This window comes from Pleurodeles waltl, chromosome 5 (genome assembly GCF_031143425.1).
Source record: "Pleurodeles waltl isolate 20211129_DDA chromosome 5, aPleWal1.hap1.20221129, whole genome shotgun sequence".
Lineage (NCBI taxonomy): Eukaryota > Metazoa > Chordata > Amphibia > Caudata > Salamandridae > Pleurodeles > Pleurodeles waltl.
Window position 1 is genome coordinate 1,099,252,679 of NC_090444.1, and position 19,271 is coordinate 1,099,271,949.

Consider the following 19,271-nt stretch of genomic DNA (forward strand, 5'->3'; position numbering starts at 1 on the left):
CTTTGGTGTTTATCAAGCCATACCAACTGTAACTCCCGTAACTGTATCTACATGATCTGTTGTCCTTGGGGCCAACAGTATATAGGTATGACATCTAGACTGGTTAAGATTAGAATTAATGAACATCAGAGCAATATTAGATGTGGACGGATGACAACGAAATTGAGTATTCATTATCGTCAGGTACAACAAATTCCAGATGATATGTGGTGGATTGTCCTAGAAATTTTGAAATCTCCATGCAGGTCTTTATTAGAAGCTGAACAACGTTGGGTTTTCAAATTGGGTACCCTTGATGAGCATTGTATCACATTTGAGATAGCTTCCACTACACCTTTTCTCATGTTGGGTGTGTTAGGCCTTTATCCTTAAGAGATTGGTGTAACTATTCATTAAGTGACTCCAAGATAATTATAATTGTGTATCATAAGATGGGTATCCAAGTGAATATTTTTCTTATTTTTCACTAGATTTGGGTTTCTTCTTTTGCTGTTTCGTCACGCTTTTTTGTTTTTTTCTCCTTCCATTGTTATTTAAAAATTTATCATAAATGTTCTAAATATTTTGTATTACATTGGGTACGATTTTCTTTCTTGTGGACTGAGGTGAGTCCTTCTTTTTATTTCTTTGTTTCCTTTTTATTTTTATTTTTATTTTCATTTTGACTTTCCTTTTGATCCATTTTATTTGAGGATGGACTCAGTGGACTCAATTTAGTAGCTGCCTGCATTCCTTATTCCCTTATGACTTGGAACACCAGGATACCTAGTTTTGTTTCTGTGTTCCTTCCTATCAGATTCCTGGGAATACACTGGTGTGTTGCATCCGTACTTTGGACTTGCCATCATTTGTATTTATTTATATTTGTATTAGCATTTTTATTTTACCGTATTAGACTTTTCTCCCTCTTTGCTTTGGTATATACGTTGTCCTTTCTTAGTCTTTAGCAATTATGAAGGCTGACCTATAACGCCTTGTATCACTGTTGTGTGCCAACACAGCAGTTAACAAGCCTCTCACTTCCGGGTGGCTTTGCAGTCACATTTTCATTTGGGAAGACGGACACGTATTTTTGTGTCCGTCTTCTCTTCTTTCTACACGGAGTCAGAGGGTGTAACCGGGAAGTACCGGCTGGCCTTTCTGATTGGCTGATTGTTCGAACAGCCTTCTCCTCTTGTACCGCTTTGGGTCCGCGTTCAGTTCATGAAGTTCGGGAACGCGGCCAAGAAGTGCACCACGCTAGTGACTGTTACGGCGCTCCAGTAAACCTTATTTTTACCTTAATTCATGAGGTTTGTTTAAAATTGGATGATTACACTCTTACCGATAATCTCCTTTACAATGGTGATGGCGTCTATGCTAATTTCAGGCCGTTCACTTAGCCTGGTTTTTCTTGGGGGTTCTCCTGAATTTGTCGTTAGTCTTCTAGTCTTCTAAACCACATTGTATTTGTTAAGCTCCATATTTCTCAGTATTTTGTATAGGATTTGAATGGAGGGCTGCTTTACTATGTGTCCTTTTTCCTTTTCTTTTTTTTCCCTGCTTGCAACATAAATGTCCTATTTATGGATAGAACTAGAAGGTGCATTTATATAGTTCTTGCAATATGATAGTGACAGTATCTAGAATTGTCTTTGCAAAAGTACATTGCTACAAAATATTCTTACAGGATCTTTCTGTTTCATGATTAATTCACTTGGATGTGTTTTTCTTTCAATACACCATTATAGATACCCTGAATGATTTTTGACATATGTCCTCTTTGGGAGTTCTTCTTCTGACTAAGGCCGGTAAGTATTTATTTTACTGTGCCATTAATACTGAGTAGAGTGTTGTTGTAGTATTGCACTTCCAGTTATGTACATGTCATCTTTTATTTTACATTGTGTATGCAAGGTGATCAACAATTATTTTGGCATATTTGTTTTTTGTCTTCACAGGTTTCCGGTAGTTTTGTGCTAGTATACACAGAACTGTAGTGAGTAAAACATTTTTACTCCTCTTTTTGCTTTACATATATACTTTTTGAATGAATAGAGTGCATTCACACATTTGATGTTCTGGAGAAAGATTTTTGTTCTAGTACTGAGGAAGCGCCAGTGGATCCTTTTTGGACTATTTTTAGGTGCGAAACATGTTGACTTTTTGTAGTGGTTAAATTCATTGTGCTTTAGCCTTTGAGTATGCAAAGTGTGGGATCATTATTTCCCCCTCAGTTTCCCTGTGTTTTTAACCTTGACCGGGTCCTCGCTCGTTTATTAAACATTCTTTTACATTGAGGAGGTACCCGAGTCAATTTTATTTTGTATCTCTCCAGTTGTTTTTTAGTAACCTGAGATTTATGGTACCGAAATCCATACAATTTTTATGGCTAGATGGTCCCATGTAGGATCCCGTCAGACATTGCAGTGCCAGCCTGACGTGGAGCATAGCCCGATGATGATGCATGAGGGCCTCTGCTTCTGTATTATTGAATGCCTGTGAGAGGTGTTTGATTGCCCTCCATATTTGGAACAGTGCACTCATTATTTTGTTATATTGTTTATTGGGAGTACGTGCGCTGGACTAGTTAATCTCCCTGTCCTCCCCTTTTTTTCAAGAGGTTTATCTTGTCAGATCGAAATGGCATTGTAAACTGCAGAGGTAGGGTCTCCAATGGCAGGCCTGAGACATGATTAGGGGACAACTTAAGTGTGTGGCACAATCAGTGCTGCAGACCCACTAGTAGCATTTATTTTACAGGCCCTGGGTACCTGTAGTGTACTTTACTAGGGACTTCTAAGTAAATTGAATATGCCAATTTGGTATGAGCCAATGTTACCACGATTTAGGGGAGAGAGCACAAACACTTTAGCACTGGTTAGCAGTGGCGAAGCGCAAAGAGTCTGAAAACCAACAAAAACAAGGCAAGGAATTGGAGGGTGGCAGGCAAACATTTGAGGGGAAGACCACCCTAAGGCTGTCAGGTCTAACACTTATTATTAGTAACACATTGTTAAGGGAATTAATCAACATTCCCTCCCCTCCCCCAAATATTTGGACTGATGCTGCTGGTTTTTCACCTCTGAGGTGAACTAGGTCCTGCTGACCATTCCCAGTGCATGTGCCCTGACCCCTAAAATGATATGTGCAACTGGCTAACACCTGATTGTCATATTTAACTTACCTATAGGTCACATGTATACGGTACAGAGTGTACCCAGTGCTAGTAAACATAAAGCAGGGCGATAAATATTAAAAAGAAAGAAATGTTTATTTTGTGGTTTACAAGTCCTGACAGTGAAAATTTTAACTTGTCATTTTTGCCCTAGGAAGGGCGATAGTCTCATTGTCTAACAAGGAGTTTCACTTTCCCAACCGCTAAGTACTAAGCACCTGGGCATCCACCTGTAGTAAAATTATGGCCAGCTCTCGCAGAATGGGGCTGCAGAGACCTTGGGGTTCATCTCACAGCTCCCAATGACTCCTTACAGCTGTATAGCTTGACTGCAAGGCCCTCTTGTGGTTGTTTTTATGACTGCATTTCATGGGCTGAAAATTGTAAAAGAAAGACTCAGAATATATTGGTTTCTTAAAAAAACCAATATGTTTCTGAGTCTATTTTAAATATTTTTCATCCCACAAAACGCAATATTAAAAATATGTTAAAAGAAAGATTCACAAACATGTTTTTTACTAAACCTTTATCAAACATTTTTATAATAATCACCATTATTAAGTATAGGAATGTGTGAATTATTGATATTTATATTACATTACAAATCTTGATGATTTTTATAAAAAGATGATAGGTCTGCTTTACATATATTGATATGTTCACCCCTTGGAAAAGCCAACAGGCCCGCCTTTTATATTTTAGTTTTTTGAGTGTTTGAAAAAGTCAGCAAGTCTGCCTGAGTGCAGTCAGGACTTGCAAGACCAATTGCACATTGTGCATGCCAGAAGGACATGAGTCGTATGGAATTGGCTCCTCGCAAAGGGCTAGATGCAGGGCTTGCTCATGGCCGGGCCCTTCAGCCAACGCCATGCTGCATAAGGCCGGCTATGGGTTGTAAGCACCATCACCATGCTCCGCTAATTACCTCACATAATACATCACTCATGGCATATTCTATGGCACCACTGATAACATCACTGCAACATCTGAAATAACGTCATTGATGACAAGTCTGTGCATGGCGGGCGAGTTATAGTTACTTTAGGGCACAAGGTTTAGTTACTAGAAATAACTATAACTAGTGAATTTCAGTGTTTTTTTTGTTTAAAAAGCTACACTGTCACTGACATTTTCACCTACCTGTACCATTATTTTAAGCTTTAGTTTTATCAGTAAATTTGCAAGTTTTTTTAATGTACAGTCAGATAATGTAAAGTGAGATATCATTGTAATTTTGAACTATCAGCTTGATTTAACCTTTGCTTTTCAGTGGATAGATGGATAGATAGATAGATAGATAGATAGATAGATAGATAGATAGATAGATAGATAGATAGACCTATTGATGATTTTGTTGTGACATTACGATTAAGGATGATGATTGTATAGTCACAACCTTATATTATGTATCACAGATTCTAAGTAACGTTTGGAAAAAGAGCCTAAGTGCTCTCCAGCACAGAATGGTTGTTTTTCTCCTATTACAGCAAATACATGTTGTAATACCCAACAAATTCCTCTATGTCAAGTTTTAAAGATATTTATTCAATGAGACCTATTACAAAGGTTAATAGTGATCTCCCTGCCCATCTCCTTGAATATATGGCTCTTTCTTGTCAACTCAACTTTTCATTATCCTTTTTCGAAGTTTAAAAATTGAGTAACAATATATTTGATATTCCAACAATTATATGGGTAATTGATCTGGGTCATTGATCTGAGCTAAGACCTGCTCTGACTCTAAGATGTTTCTCTAAGATGTTTCAAGTTTAGGACAATGGAACTTCTAGTTGTCTAGGTTTAGGGCCCCCATTTGAAGAGTCTGATTTGTTTTGATGCACACTGTAAATTAGGAGAACAATTTTAAGGGCTTGCATAAATCATTTTTCATGTCACCTTTGAAATCCTAGTTTCTTCAATTTGGAGACCACTTTTCGTTGCTGCTTGCAATAGTTTATATGAATTGTATCCTTAAGAAAACACAGTATTGAATATAGTATTACATTAATATCATAGTCAAAATATTGAGGACAAATATATAGCTAGGCAAGTATGTATACATTTTATGTACCTAGCTATACCTAACTCCACATATATGTTGCACAAGTACCTTGAAGAGATATACGTCTCTTCAAGGTACAGTGATATGGAGTTAAAAACAGTACATCTATACGTCCCTCTGTCCAATTACCTGTCAATATGTTAGTCCCTGATATTTGGCCTATGATATTAAGGTAGCATGATATTCCATACTAAAACCCATAAACCATGAGAGCCCAGGTGTGTTCTGCTTCCTTCATTAGCCTCTCTTTTTTCTTATTACTTATATTTTGTGAGAAACCTGTGTGTTACTATGAGCACTTCTAAAATGCTGTTGATGTTTGGAAACAATGATGCAGCTGTATACATTGTTTTCTTGAGAACACTGCACCAAGGAGTAAAGATGGCATTGAAGTGAACTCTTTAAAAAAAAAGTGATATCAGGAACATATTCTCTGCTCCACTTACAGGCCAAGGAAATGCAGTGTTTTCAAAGACGAAGTTGCCACTATATCCACCACCAGAAGCACATTTTTTGCAAAGCTGAAGAAGGTGAGAATGGCTTTGAAGGGACCACACTAATTCATTGGGTCCTTGAGACACCATTTAGCCTGCATTCCTTTGGATGATGTTAGACATGGCCTTCTTTGGGGATTTTCCTGAAACTTTTCTTCCAGTTTTCTGCTGACTCTCTTCGTGTGTCCTTAGGACTCTGGGCACTTCCCCATAGTACTGCAGTGGGTGAGGTTGTACTGCTTTACCCAGGAGTGCCCTGTAAAATGGTACACCACATACCCGGGCTGTGTATGACCCTGGCTACTAGTGGTCTGCTGCATTGAGTGTGCAACCCACTAGAAGAGCCTGTCAACCATGTCTTAGGCTTGACAGTGCAGGTCTGTTGGGGGCATGTGTGTAAATGCCCAGTGTGGCATCTCTCATGCTGGGGACAACCCTGAGCATGCCTTACGCTTTCCCAGAGCAGGTACACCAAGGTGTGCCATGCCCTGGTAGGGAACAACACTCATGTGGGTTTTCCCTACCTAGGGGGTCAGCCTTTCCCATAGGGTGGGCTGATTCTCTTGTAGTGGCCTTAGAGCCATGGTCACTATCCCCTTGTGTGTACAGGGTGATGTGAGCATGCCCTTCCTCCACCATTTAGGAAGTGGCGCTAACAGCAGGTACGGGGCCTGCTGCAGCAGGCCAGTGTGTGTACACTTGCACAATAGCGTTTTACCATATGCTGAGCCTGCCATTGCAGGCCACTGTGTGTGCACTTGCAGAATCATGTTAAATAAGGTACTGAGACTGCCATTGTGTCCCAGTTGTGCACACTTGCACAATAGCGCTTCATATACTAAGCCTGGCCTTGCCCAATGTTGTTTTCATATGTAATGAGCCTGGAAAACCTTCCCAGGGTGTGCACGCTTGCACACTGGTGTTTTCATATATACTGAGCCTGTCACAGCAGGCCTGTATGGGCACACTTGCACCTTTTTGGTGATCCTTAACTTGTGTCCAGCCTTCCCTTGCAGGCATGTGCCCAGGGAGTGCAGAATACCCATCTGTGTTCTCACTGCTTGTGAGAGAGCTGCTCTGCTCATAGGTTTACATTGGAGGACGCTTATAATTAATCCTTGCTGCAACAGTGGATTGCAGTGGCGCAGCTTCATGATGTTTACTATCATTGGATTCACAATAACAACCCCCTTCTCATGGTAACAGTGGTTTTGTCAGTAATACCCTAGAAATACCACCCATAGAAAGTGGGTATTTCTGTTCTGAAAACTCTTTTCCTGTTTCTTTTAATTCAGCTTCATTACACTGGAAGCAGTTAAATGTATATCTGTGCGTTCCCCAGCAACACCTTTAAAACTTAGACAACTGGAATGACAGACCTCTGCCATTTGAGGGCCTGGCTGGATAGATTGGAGGGAGAGGTTCTGACACTTGGCCTCTCAAAGCCAGATCATGGCACCACTTTAAGATAAAGATCTGCACTCCTCAGTCCCATGGCAGACCGGACTAAAATCTGTGGTTCAAAGGCGGCCCCTTTGAACCACCCCCAACTTCAAAGGCACATTTCAGTACAGCTACAAGTACCACACTTCAGCAACTTACGGATACACTAGCAGGGATGTGCGACCCAGGGGTGGCCCCTCCATTATGGCAGAGGAGCGCCGCTCCACTGCTGAAATGCAGCAGAAAGCAGAAAAATAAATCAATAAGAAAACTCTTTTATTATCATTTTATTTTTCGCTTCCTCAGCCAGTCTGTCGAATGTAGCGTGGGGCCATCTTCTTCGCCAGCAGTGGGAGGAGGAGTAGTCAATGCACTCTAAGTGCACATGTCGGTTTGGCAGGCTCCCAGTTCCTAACTGAGTGGCATTTAAGCCCGCTCAGACCAATCCCTGTGCTTCTGTCACACTGGGTAACATCACAAGAGAAGTGTCTGGATTGGATAGGGAGGGAAGCAAGTGCAGAAGCACTGAGGTGGTTGAAGAGGAGGAACACCGAGGCGGCAGGTAAGTCATTTTTTTATTATTATTTCCCCCATCCCTCCCCCCCATTCCGTGCAGTTCCCCACCAAGCATTACTGGCAGCAGCTGCCACTGGTGGGACCGGTACCACTGGACCACATGGTGCACACTGCAAGAAGAATCTGTTGTGCACAGGAGTATTTACTGTCCTTGGAAGGGATCTGCCCACCCTCCCTGTATGGTGGCTGGCCTGGGCAGATTGCCTGTTGCTGTGTGGCACTCTGAAGTATGCTCTAAAAGGGCTTGTTGGCTTGCCCCCTGTTCTGTCTTCAGGTCTCAGCGACATCAAAGATCTCCTACAAGGGACTTGCTCTGTCTACTGGTGCTATCTGGAGGGGGATGACCTCTTCCGCGTGTACCTTGTCTGCTGGACTCCACCTGGGCAGCGGTGTGAAAGGAGAATAAGTATTGTGCCTGGAGACTGGAATTGCCTGGTGCGAAGCTTTCAAAGTACTGCACGCATCAACATCTTGTTTGTTGTGAGTGGGTTCACTGCTTGTGGGACTCCGCGTGGCCCACTTTTGTTGAATGCATTGCATTTCTCTTGTGCGACACCTGACTGCATGCTTACTGTGTGCTTACCTGATTCATAGGTTATGACCCTGGGAGGTGGATCCAGAGCAGTGCTGCATTTTACCTCGTGTGGCACCACTGAACTTATGTAGTGTATATCACTGGATTGTCTGGTGCCATGCAAGCGACTGCGCACTAGATGGTGTGTGTCATTCCAGGGCGGTACTGAACTGAAGTTCAATGTATGTGACCAGATTGCCTGGTGCGACTCAAGTGATCGTGCACCAAATGTGGTGCCTCATTCCACGGAGGTACGGCATTGGAGTTCTTTGTGTGTGACAGGATTGTCTGGTGAGACTCAAGTCATCACACACCAGGCATTGTGCCTCATTATAGTGAGGTACAGCATTGGAACCCTTTTCTCATGTGATTGAACTGTCTAGGGCAACTCAATTCATCGTGCCCCAAACGTAGTGCCTCATTCCAGGGAGGGACGGCATTGAGCATGTTATGTGTGAGATTGGAATTCTCTGGTGCGACTCAAGTCATCGCGCACCAGGCATTGTGCTTCTTTCCCCAGAGATACGGACCTGATAACTCTTTGTGTACAACCAAAATTATCGGGTTGGCTCAAATCATCATCCATCCTTCCCAGGAGGTGTGGATTTGGTGAATATTTTGGTACTGGAGTGCCAGGCAGGGTGCTCCTGTGGCTAGCGTGTGGCCCAAGTGACCCTCCCCCATGCTTTGCAGACCTCTGAGTGAAGCTCTCGATTGGTGCCCAAACTTCTACATGTTAACTATTACCTGATCAGCCGTTATCTCTGTCTTACCCCCACCTTGTCCCTGGGATCCTGAGAAGTCTGACTAAGTATCTGGGAAAGGTTGCTTCATCTCCAACTCGTGGGGTAGCAGGAACTGGTCGGTGGGCGGTTTGGGTCCCCAGGTGCCTGCGGACACAGTGACATTAACCGGCCGGATACCAGTGAACCGCATTAGGGTGCTAGGAGCGAGTGTGTGCGAGTGAATGTGCATGATGAACTGCCTCATATACGTGGCACCATATAGCGTTGCATAGTGATTGAAAGGGAGTGAGTGTAGATGATTGATAAAACAACACAGTGGTGTTGCCGTACACGTTATTTTTTTGCCAGAGGCCTCTCACAGTTGACACTGAGTTTTACTTGTGTGGCCCAGGCCGCAGAGCTAATTAAAAGTGCTGCAAGTCTTACTATGTACATATTGCTGCTAAAGTTGGGGACTGGGTTGCACCCGGCAACACTGTGATATTGAATTGGGGCAATCTCTAGAGTGAGTCTTGTTCTGACAACGTTTGGCACTGCTTGAGGGAGATGGGAGGGAAAGTATTATTTTTCTAACTGGTACATATTGTTAATGGTGTTTAACACAGTTGGGCCCAGTACTGCACGTAATAATTCTAAATGTGATTTATGCCCTGATTTATTTATTTTATTTGTTTATGACATTTCTAAAGTGCACTGCACCAAACTGGTATCCTGGCGCCGGCCATAAACACAAGACAGTTCCCACTGAGTTACTCAAACACACTGCTCATAGAACCAACCTGGCTACTTAGGGAAGAGACAGGTCTTAAGTGATTTTCTGAAAAGCAGAAGGTCAGTGAACAATCTAAGATAAGCATGAAGCTGATTCCAGAGCCTGGCTGCCCCAACCATAAAAGTCTGACCACCTTGTCTGGTTCTTTTAAACTTGGCTGCCTGAGCCAGGTTGGCCGAGGAAGAGCAAAGATCTCTATTCAAAGAGTATCTCCTCAGCCTATTTCGCAAAGAGACTGGGCCAGATCCCTGCAGTGCTCGAAACACAATGCACTTAAAGTAAATTCTTTGTTTAATCGGCAGCGAATGTAACTTCAGAGCTGCAGAGGCCCTTTTTGGTCTTTTCAAGACAATTTTTGCAGCCAGAACTTGAACTCTGGACAACCGGAGGGACAGTCTGGGACACCTAGCAACAGGGCATTACAATAATCAATTTGGCTAAAAATGACACTACGTACCACAGGTGCTCTGCCTGAGGGAGGGAGCATAGGGAGAATCTTCCTTAAAGCTCGCAAAAACGCAAAGCAAGTGCCCACTATTCTCTTTACATGGATCTCCAGGCTGAGCTTGCTGCTGTCAAACATAACCCTAAGAATCCCCAGACTACTTCCATCTGATGAAAAAGGCTAAACATTTGAAGGGTGGTCTACTGGCCCTTTATTGCCTAAACAACACAGAAGCTCTGTTTTCTCCCCGTTAAACTTAAGGAGTTGAAGTTGAGCCAAAGCCTGATCTCTTGCATACATTCATGAAAAGAGACCAGCTTCTGGCTGCCAGCCAGTGACCAGATCAATAGAGTATTGTCAGCATGGTTGACCAGTTGCAGTTTGTAGGACTTAATCAGTGAAATTAGAGGGGCCATATAGATGTTAAAAGCATAGGGCTAACAGTAAAGCCCTGGGGCACATCTTGATTCAGCATCCTAAATTCTAAATAAAAAGGAGGGCGCACAACTGCCTGACATCTGTCCGCTAGATAGGAACAGAACCATTGTAATGCTGTCCCTCCTATCCCCACTTTGATCAGCCGAGAGAGGAGGGTATTGTGACAGACTGTATCAAATGCGGCCAAGCGGTCTAACAGAATCAGAACCACTAAGTGCTCCTCATCAACCCTCATTCGGAGCCCATTCCTTGGCCGTGAGCAGAGCTGTCTCTGTTCCGTGACCTGGCCAGAAGCCAAATTGTTTCCCTTTCAGTAGATTGTTGGCCTCTAATTATTGAGAAAATGCTTTACTTGCCAAACTCTCCAGAATTTTCACAGGATAGGGCAACAAATATATTGGCCTACAGTTGTCCATAATAGATGGGTCCAAGAAGTTTTTCTCAAAATAGGACTCACAATGGCTTTTATCCAGGTGGCAGGTACTGACCCCACTAGCAGCGACTGACCGCAGATTTGCCAAAGTAGCAGAAAAGCCCACCCACCTGTTCTTTCCAGATATAATGTGGCAACTGATCCAGGGGAGAGCCTGAAGAGGTGGCCAGTGCCAGCAAGAGCAAAACTTCCTCAGAGAGCGGCCCAAAGTGATCTAGCTTGCAGGGGTGGTTCCTGCAGTCAGAATCACATGGCGGGAAAAGATTGGAGCATTCCATACGACTCTCTGGCCACAGCACAGTAGATGTTGAGCGATTATTAGCTTTGAGAAATGTATTAATTTTATCCTAACAAAATATCACAGAGAGCATGGGAAGGTGTGACTACCTTATTCAGGCATGATGGATTGGGCAGTTCTCTCAGGATTTCAAACACCTTCCTGGCACTGTTTGGAGCAGCCAGGATGGCATTAGCAAAGTACTCTGCTTTGGCCTTCTAAATACCTGTTTTGTATTCACACAGGGCCTCCTTAAGTGCTATTGTGTCTACCTCCCTGTAGGCAGGAGCCCATTTTCTTTCTGCCTTCTTAGACTTTTGCTTCATGAGCTTAAGTGACCCGTTATACCAGAGGGATTAACTTTTCTAATTGGGAAGGGTATGCCCAGACGTGGGTCACTTGATCACTGTGCCACTTGATTCAAGCTAGCCTTGCCGTTGAAGGGTGAAACTCTGAAACCAGACCCAGGATGCTTGTTTCCGGTCCAGTGAGGACCTGGCTTGACAGTTCGGGCTGGACTGTTCCCATGAGGAACAGGGTCCAGACTGATTTGCATATGGCTCGGTCCAAACTGGGGTGGCAGGGTGAGCAAAAGAACAATGGATTAAACACAGATCTGTGACTGGGGGTGAGTGTTTGCATTGTTCAGTACTCCGTCCATCATCCTTTTGTGTTGCTAAAGTTGCCCTAAGTGGGAAGGGTATGCCCAGACATGGGTTCCTTGCTCACTGTGCCACTGGATTCAAGCTAGCCTGGCTGATGAAGGGTGAAACCCTGAAACCGGTTACAGGATGCTTGTTTCCGGTCCAGTGAGGACCTGGCTTGGCAGTTCGGGCTGGACTGTCCCCATGAGGAACAGGGTCAAGACTGATTTGCATATGGCTGGGTCCAAACTGGGGTGGCATGGTGAGCAAAAGAACGATGGACTAAACCCAGATCTGTGACTGGGGGTGAGTGTTTGCATTGTTCAGCACTCCGTCCATCATCCTTTTGTGTTGCTATTTTGTGTTCTCTTCACAGGGCTCGTGCTAGTTTTTTGGTAGTAGTAGTTTTCTATGACCAGTGTTTTTGCTATAGCTCTAGTTCATCTTGAGTGGCACTCATAATAATAAATTCAGAAATTGATTTAAAGCTCCAAGAGGAGGAATTTTCTACCAGAGACTGAAGTAGGATGCAAAGCCCACTGATCCAGTGATTACAGGGGTCAGAGGGCTCCCTCTCTTGCAGAACCTTTTTGAACCTTGCAAAGATCCCACCCCATCAGTTTCTCCAGATGATGGTCTTTTCCAGTATGAGTTCTTCAAGCTGCCACAGCATCATCGCGACCCCGGAACACATTCAAGAATCGATGTATCTGTTGTACAGAGCATTTTTAAACAAAGGCCACTACATACTGTATCCCCAGAACTGAAATTATCTTTCCCCTAAAAGAAATCTGAGGAGCCAGGAGATATATCAGCTTTACTTAGAGGAATTTCGCAAAGCGTTCTATGGTGGTGGACCAAAGGCTGGATCAAAAGTATAAACTTACAAACAGACCAGTCTATTATAGCTTTTCGAAAATGTTCAGTTGTAAATAAGAAGTCAATAAGAAATGAGCTACAATTTTATTTTAACAATTACAAAGATGGCAGCTTTATTTATATTCAGTGAAGTCAGTTGTATTTGTTTTTAAAAACATAGTTTATGCACAAACCGTTATAATAATCAATAAATTGTATCCATGCAAGCATTGTCAAAGCCTACATGTTACACCTTTTTTATATGAGTGACAACCTGATGGCTTTGCTCCTGTTCGTCTGTAAAGTATTAGAAAAAAGCAAAATAAAAAAATAAAAATACTGGCGGAAAAGCAAACACATATATTATGGTATCTCAAAACTGTATATTGAATTTGATGTCAATCTTTATACATGACATGGTTTATTTTTCAAATACTTTTCGCTGTGGAAATTCTTGGAAAGAATAACGAAGTGTCCGAATGTAAAAGTAAATACAGACCAAGTTTCAAAATATTCAGCCATATGGGCTGCGGTAGTAGCTGAGAGACCTGATTTATGGGCTCCCAGGAGAAGTGTCATGCTAAGGACACATTATGCCTCAGATGGCAGCTGAGAGAGAGCAGCGGTTGGCCCCTCCCCAGTGCCTTAAAAGCCTTTGTATTCCAAAGCTTGTCCTTTCATGCAATATATGGACTGCAGGAGATAGAAAAAAAACAATTCTTCAGGTCTGCCCTTTAGCAAAAGCTCAGCAAAAATATCCCTGCTGCTGCACGTTGGTAGGAACGGGTGGCATCAGAGAGTATAGATCAGTATATACGGGAGAAAGCAGAAGATGAGGGATATAACTAGACGATATATGCACTCTCATAGAGGGCTCAATTAAAAGGAACAATGATTTTTCCATATGGGAACAGCAAAAAGATACAAGTCAGCCAATCAAAATGATTGTAAAAAGGGTATGCTCCAGAGGACGGGCAAACACAAAAAAGTCAGGCAAGCATTGAATAAGAAGCAAGCAGAGGAGAATAACAATCAAGCCAACCAATGGTAAGCAATACGTGGGTTGTAGGTTCTTGGTAAGCCCACAAAAAAGTATTTTGCAACCACATGACCTATAAAGCACCAGATGTCATCTGGAAATTCTGCATATGTTACTATATAAAAAACACGTTTACCAGAGAAATACACAGCTTTCTCTTTAGTAATGCACTGGAAGGAACTTTTGAATCAAATTAGTAATATATCATTATATGTCAACTGTGATACAACACACTACCTTGACAACCTAGTCAAGTCCACAGCAAAAGGTTAAAGTTATGCTCCAAAGGTGAAAATTGTAAAAGGCTTCTTATTCTACTTCTCTGCGTCATCAAGACAGTTATATAAAGAGCAAATAAAACTTTATGTTGCATTTTAACACCACCAGGGCTTCTTTCCAAGTCCTAGTCTTGTATATGGGTAATCTAGATTTTAAAGTCAACCTTGTACTTGGCAAAGTACACAGTAAGTGTCTCATATTCCAAACAACCTTCTAGAAAATCCTTTTAACCTGTATTTCCTGGGAGTAATCTGCTATACTCCTTTGGTCAGCAGTACAAAAATGCGTACGAACGTTCGTTAAACATGTTTTGCATCACAATAAATGATTCCCTTTTATTGTGACTGGAGGTTCAACGATGATACTATCATTTTTTTTCCAGAACAAAATAGCAACTTCTACAAGTACATAGGAATAGTACTGTACATTTAGAGTGACCAGAAGGCAATCAAAAATTTAATTCTGAGCATAGGTGTGGTCACTACTTGCTCCTAATATAATACTACCCCACAACAGTTCGAACAGGGGAACAGATTGAAATGAAACAATTGTTAACATGTGATACAACGTACTGTATATATTTAATTAAGTGTTCATGTGGAAAAACTGTACTTCAGAAAAACCACTAGAAAAGCGAAAATGTGCTTTAATGAATGTAAGAGCAAAATGCATACGAGAAATGCCAAATGAGTTCATTGGGTCGAAAAAGGACACATTCTAAACCGGAAACGGTTTCAAAGTATAGAAAAGTTGAGACATCAGAAAAGGTGGGGATTTGGATACTATACTGGCAAGGAAAGGGGCGAACCATCTTAACTGTTTCCAACCTGGAGAGGTAAATGACAAAGTGGACCTATAGTGTGTTCTTTTAATACATACATGCTTATGAGATAAGCATATCAAACTATCTGTAAATACAGCAAGATATATATTTTGTTGTAAAAATAGCTCAAACGCCTGTACAAGGTCATCCCCACAGAGTTATGAGTGGATGCAAAACAGAACATTCTAGAAAAGTCATGCCTCACAGTAGGATTTATATAGTGAATTTATTGTCACAATAATAAAGAGATTTTCATATCACATACTCAATAACATAAATTCTATTGAAGAAATATTGACATAAAAAGTGTACATTATTTTAATTTGGTTTCATTTTGATATGAGAATGGCGCATTGATGGCAGTTTATATAGAGGTTTTGTGGAGCACATATAATTGCACTTTTCACTAAAGTTACTTACAGAATTTACATTAGAAGCCAACAACAGATAAAGCAAGGTTGTAAGTATTTTGTCTCTTTTCATTGAGCAACTCCCTGATGCACCTAAGTTGGTGAATGACTGATACTGTCTAAACCAGTGGTTCTTAACCTTATGTTATCTGTGGACCCCCACTTAATCGGAATATGGGTACCACCGACTGAATAATTATTGGAATATGAAGATCCCCCATCACTGACTCATTGTTGGAGTCTGGGGAAACCTTCCTAATCAATTTCGATGATTTTAACTGCAAAACAATACAAAAAAATAAGTGATCAAGCATTCATCAAAGAAAGAAAGAAATGCTGAAATATTTAATTTAATTCATAAAAAGATATAAACAAATCAAAATGTAAATTTTAAAGGGAAAGTTGGAGCTTTTCTAAATTCAGTGGAGGCCACCCACCATCCCTTCTATATTCTATTTGATACACTTGCACTGCTCCCAGGAACCAATTTGAGGATACCCACTTACTTTGTAGGATCCTATTTCAAATATATTCACATTTCCCAAATGTTTTAAATGTTTCAATTTTTAATTTAGCTTTTTTCTTTATATACACTTTATTGATCTGTTTTTTTAATATTTTCTAAGCAGTCAGGGATCCCCTAAGTAGGCGTTGCTGACCCCTAAAGGCCCCCAAACCACAGGTTAAGAACCACTGATCTAAACAGTAGGGCACCTCGCATCGCAAGGACACCATTTAAGACCCTGAGTATTTTGGACAAAAGGAGTTGATGGACTGATGAGTAATGTAATTCCTGTATTATTTGAACTTGCAAATAATTAGCTTGCATTTTGATGACAACTGCGATATTTTCTGAATATAGGTTTCAGTGTGTCAGTCCACAAACTTGACTTGTACCAATTAGTACAAAATGGATTAAGTAAGTAAAATGACATCCTTGCTAAGTATTTGCATGAACGTTTACTATTTCTATTTGTATTGAGAATTTTTCACAATACAAATCGTTGAGACAAATGAAGTGCAATTTGCAGTGTATAAATGATTGGCTGAAAGAATGCTAATGTTCTTACAAGTTATGAAGCTAGGTTACATATTAGGACTATGTGAAATTAGAAACTGATCAAGTGCCAACGTCAATAGTATTAATAACAGTGGCATGTTTTGCAAGTTACCTAGTGCAACAAATACATTTAAAATGTCTCTTTTTTGTAAGTTGCCCGTGTGCACCTGAAGAAGCTCAGTGTTCCGAATTTATTGAGCCTCATACACGCACTAATGGGCATATTAAAAAATTGACATATCATGGATGATCATGATGGCATTTTTGGAATAAAACCATGTTTTTAATAACTCTGCAGATGCATAATTGACTCATCCTACTTATACTGTTATGAAGAGATTGAGGGACTACGACTAAAAAAAGATAGTTATCTGCAACTAGAGTGAGTGCGTGCCAGTATCTGAGATGATCACTCACATGCATGAGTAAGTATTGATAACAAGTGCCTTGTCTCAGAGCATTGTTTCTTCCACACCGTGAAGATAATAAGAGCCATTCAATACACTATTGATGAACTTCGAGAACAGTGATAGGAGTGGCAAGGACGTAAACATAATATATTACTTTACCATTAAGATTACAAATGACACAACTTGGGATATAGCATAATTTATTTTTGTGCATGTGTTGAAATTTAAAGATACATGGCCCAATTATGAATTGATCAGAGTAGAATTTTGGTGTGAAATTCCATTCTATTCAATCACAAAAGACCCAGGAGCATGTTTATTAAAGAGTTGCATCGCCCTTGCACCACGCAACAGGGCTCAAGAGCGACGCAACTCATAAGTTAGATATGTCAAGCCATGCAAGGGCACCTTGTGTGGCTTAATAATTCTAGAGTAACACAACGCAGCACAAATTGCTGTGTTGGCAGCTCTGCCCTGGTAAGACATTCCATGGGCAGCGTATGTGTGTTCCCACGCATCCACCAATAGATGGGGCACCTTTCTGTGCAAAAACAATCCTTGGAGGCGTTTTCCTCTTTCTATGTGTGCTGCAGAATGCAGTACACATAGAAAGTGGAAACAACGAGGAGAAATAAAGATCTCTCTCCTCGTTGCGCCTCCCTTGGGGAGTCGTAAGGTTTTGGCTCTTGTAAATCTGGGGATGCGTCAAAATCCATGGGGGTTGTCTGGGAACACCCAATGCAACGTCCATGGAACACCTCCCTTGGTCAAAGGAAGGCAATGCAGCTATTTGTGCTGCCTTGCTTTACGCCACATAAATGAGGCTTTGTGTGGCCTCATAGATATAAGTTCAAGTTTTGCAACACTGTTCCATGGACATTGCATTGGGTGTTCCCAGACAACAAAAAGTGACTCCGTGGCACAAGGGACTCATAAATATGCTCCTAAACATGGTGGGAGCTAAAACAGGAAAGTCACTTTTTTGTAAATCTTTTATTGAAGTTTCAAAAAATAAATAGGCATTACAGTACCATTTGACAATCAATTTAGGGCAGTACGCAACCACACTCATCAGTGAGGTATAGGCAAAGCAGATTATTAGAGGTACCAACAATTTATAGGAAATCTGATACAAGCCCAATGAGTACATTATCCGTGTCCAGTTCCTACCTGTAGTTATTCTGCCATCCCTCGAACTTCCTGCCATGGGGACCAGATTTTTTCCATTTGTGGTGACAACCTATGTCAACATATATTGGTTTTTTTCGCTAACAGGCACTGATTTATAACTTTCTCACAGTCACTCACCTCTGGTGCGCTTTGCACTCTCCACAGTCGAGCAGTGTTCCACTTGGCCACTCCCAGACACAAGGATAACCAGAGCTTTTTATATCTGGTTGGGGGTTTGCTCCCCCAGATATGCAGGACACAGCATTTAGCCATTTCAGGGATCTCTGTGCCCGGGGCCTCTCTCTCATAACTCCCCAAAGTGTTGACCAGTAGGGACGTATCTTTGGACATGACCACAGCATATGAAGAAATGTCCCCGGAGGCAGAGATTCATTGGGCCTCTGCCCATGGTGTGTAATGCCGTGGGGGAATAGTACGATCAGTGTAGAATATACAGTTGGATTAGATAAAATCCTGTTTTATTATCAATCTCCCTGGAGGCACCTATGGCTTCTTCCCATTCACCATCCTCAAAGATTCCCACCTCTGCCTCCCATTTACACGTAAGCTTACTCAGGATGTCTGGGGAGTTAAGAATTTATTCTTTTGCATATTAGCAAGATGGCTCCTTTAGGTAGTGGTTTTGTAAGGATGTGGTCCTCTAAGGGCGAGGAGTCTTTGATCAGGGAGTGTTTGGGGATGTATGTCACTAATGCATGTTGAAGCTGGATTTATTTATATGTCTCCTTGGGTGCTAGTTCGTATTGGTCTTGCATTTCAGACACTGCGAGCATGGAATCCTATTTCCACACATCTCTGAGTGTGGATATACCAATAAGATTCCACTTCATAAATCCCTGAAAACTTCCCCACCTCTTTTAGAATGTCACTGGAGCAGACATGGGTCATTTCTGTCAGTTTCCCTCTCCAGTCCGAGAAGGTGGTTTCCTCTCTCCAGATTTGTGACACTGTTTGAGTATGTGGTAACAGTAGTCTTGAGGTAGGGGACCTGTATAGTACCCCCTGATATCCCATCTGTCCCCATTGTAAACTCTCCAGCCTGAATGCCGGGTCATCCCAACTGGTAAATACCCAGTCATTAACCACCGCTAGCTGAGTGCCCCAGAAGCGTTTTGGAAAAGTCACTTTTTGATCGCCTTA